The sequence below is a fragment of the Leptonychotes weddellii genome, chromosome 9 (assembly GCF_054177405.1).
Source record: "Leptonychotes weddellii isolate Sample4059 chromosome 9, ASM5417740v2, whole genome shotgun sequence".
Taxonomy (NCBI): domain Eukaryota; kingdom Metazoa; phylum Chordata; class Mammalia; order Carnivora; family Phocidae; genus Leptonychotes; species Leptonychotes weddellii.
Window position 1 is genome coordinate 101,953,320 of NC_138377.1, and position 2,806 is coordinate 101,956,125.

Consider the following 2,806-nt stretch of genomic DNA (forward strand, 5'->3'; position numbering starts at 1 on the left):
TTTAAAAGATTTTATGTATGAGCGCCTGGGTGGCTCAGTCACTGGGTGTCTGCCTTCGGCTCGGGTCACAGTCTCGGGGTCCTGGGATCGAGCTCCGCATCGGGCTCCCTGCTCCATGGGGGGCCTGCTTCTCCCTCTCCCACTCCCCTGCTTGTGTTCCCTCTCTCGCTGTGTCTCTCTGTCAAATAAATAAATAAAATCTTTAAAAAATAAATAAAAGATTTTATGTATTTGACACAGAGAGAGAGAGAACACAAGTATGGGGAGTGGCAGGCAGAGAGAGGGAGAGCGAGAAGCAGGCTTCCTGCTGAGCAGGGAACCTAATATGGGGCTCGATCCCAGGACCCTGGGATCATGACCTGAGCTGAAGGCAGGCGCTCAACTGAGCCACCCAGGTGCCTGTATTTTATTTTTTAAAGCTCTGTACCTAATGTGGGGCTTGAACTCACAACCCTGAGATCAAGAGTCACATGCTCCACCAACTGAGCCAGTCAGGCGACCCTCTAATATAACTTTCTGATGCAAATTTTATCCAATTGTTGTTTGACTCTCTAAGAAAAGCCAACTTACAGTAAGAAAATTTAGCTGGTCCTGGAGCCCCAGAGCAAGACAAGGGGAGCCCAAAACCCAAACCTGGCAGTTGCTTTCTCATTTTATAGTTTGTTTTATTTGTTTGGGGTGGACAAAAGGAAGGTTACAGGGCTATCCATGCAGGACTAACTTGGAAAAGAGCTAGAATGTAGAAGGCTGCCTACCAGTTAACACCAAGGAATGTGAAAGACTGACCTGTGGTACATTTGGGAGATGGAGAAGATTGGAGACAGAGTACCCAGGTGTGCCCTAACGAATGAGAATGGAGAGAAAAAGGTGAATTCACACTTCACTCATTCTCCTGTGAATGAAGGTACGAAGTGGCATAGGAGCTTAGCTAAGGGTTAAAGGTGTGCCTCAGAGTGTAAGAAACAGGAACATATGGGAGAAATCCAACTGGCAAAGCCAGGCTGGCCTAACCCTTCAGGTCTAGAATAAACCAGAGGGCACCACCAAGGCTTAAACTCCACCCCAGGCCTGGTCCCCCTGCTTTAAGCACCAAAACCAACAGGTTCATTCCAGAGCCTCCATAGTTAAAAACAATTCTATGGGCCTCTCCTTGGCAATGAGTTACTTTCCATTGCACGTTTGAAGTCGGATTTTTTCCCTAATTTGCAGCACTTTTTTTTAATTTGAAAGGAATTTAAATAAAATTGTGGTTAAAACCCATGACATAAAATTTACCATCTTAACCATTTTTAAGTTACAGTTCAGTAGTTGCTGTGCAACCAATTTCTAGAACTCTTCTCATCTTGCAAAACTGAACCTCTATACCCATTAAAATGAAAGGAACTTTTTTTTCTTTAAAAGATTTTATTTATTTATTTGACAGAGAAATAGCGAGAGCAGGAACATAAGCAGGGGGAGTGGGAGAGGGAGAAGCAGGCTTTCCACCGAGCAGGGAGCCCAAGGCGGAGCTCGATCCCAGGACCCTGGGATCATGACCTGAGCCGAAGGCAGACGCTTAAAGACTGAGCCACCCAGGCGCCCCAAAAGGAACTTTTTTTTTTAACTTAAGATTGACATATTATCGGTATGGATTTGAGGCGAATCTTAACATATTTGTAACGCAACCAGGGTGGCCATTTGTGATTGAGGCTGGGTGATGAGTACTTGGGATCCATAATGGTATGCTATTTCCCGTGTTTTACCGACTTTTGTATACGTCTAAACACTTCCATAATACACTCTTTTAAAAAATTAATTATGTCTTTGACTTACCAAAGTAATGCCCCAAATAAAATACACTTATTAGGTCGTATCACGCTTTATCTCGGTGTGGCCTCCGTTCTGCCAAGAATCACAAAATCAATAAACACGCCTTGGATACTGGGACGGCCCTCTGTACCTTTACGGCTGTTCTTGGCTGGCTCCTGAGCTTTCAATCATCCTCGGATGGTCCTGCTTCCAAGGGTTCGGACCTTATCCTGGGTGGTCTCGTCCAGACCCACGCGCGTCCCCTGCCGCCTCTGCCACCGCCTCCTCCCCCTCCCACCCCTCAGTCCGGGATCGAGGCCTCCTCTGCGGCTTCCGCCGGGCTTCAGCCTCCTGGCCTCTACCTGCTCCACTCGGTCTTCCTCCCCGCCACAGCGCCGCATTACCTTTCTCTAGGGACGAGGTCCCGTAGGCCACTCATGATTCGCCCCTCCCCCACAAAAACTACCTGAGGGGTCCTGGCCCGATAGTCTGGATCCGAAAAGCCGGCTGGATCAGTGCTAGCCGGCCAGAGGGAGTCACAGCCGGGCGCCGAAGAGCAATTCGGGAGCCAGCAGGGCCCAGGCTCGAACCCAGGACTCACAGGCGGAGATGACAGTTCCAGGAGCCGCGGCCGCCGCTGCCGGGGGCCGACCAATCAGTGGCCCAGGGGGAGCCGGGCCCGCCCCCTGGGCCGCAGCCGCGCCGCCGGGCCCACCCGCCACGCGCCCGGAGTTTCCGGTTCCGCCCACCGTCGTGAATGCCGGTAGTGCAGTTGCTGTCCGGTAGTTCGCGGGCCGTTATTTCCGCCTTCAATGGCTGGCGTTTTATCTGTGGGCGGGAGCAGGGGTCCTGGCTCTTGTGATGCACTGTCCGGAACCATTCCTGCAAGATGACTTGGCCGCACCGAGGCTTCACTCCTGAGCACAAGCTCCTCGGGGCTTCTTTTGCCAGTGGGAGGAACCCCGATCTCGGGGCCGAGCATTCAAAACCCTCCGGGCCCCGGGTCCTGAAGCTTGCG

The 2,806-nt window shown here is 51.2% G+C and overlaps 1 protein-coding gene across 6 annotated transcripts in view; it reads right to left on the reverse strand.

The window, feature by feature from the left end:
• Positions 1–2,494, reverse strand: part of SNUPN (snurportin 1) — a 23,020-nt gene extending 20,526 nt beyond the window's left edge. For 3 of the 6 annotated variants that reach the window (XM_081831444.1, XM_081831443.1, XM_031040299.2), the window contains exon 1: positions 2,255–2,494. The gene's annotated coding sequence lies outside the window, so the exon portion shown is untranslated. Of the gene's footprint in view, positions 1–786; positions 841–1,812; positions 1,882–1,939; positions 2,227–2,254 lie in introns of those variants that run through there. The other 3 variants (XM_031040295.2, XM_031040296.2, XM_031040300.2) reach the window with 3 other exon arrangements.
• Positions 2,495–2,806: the final 312 nt, after the last annotated feature.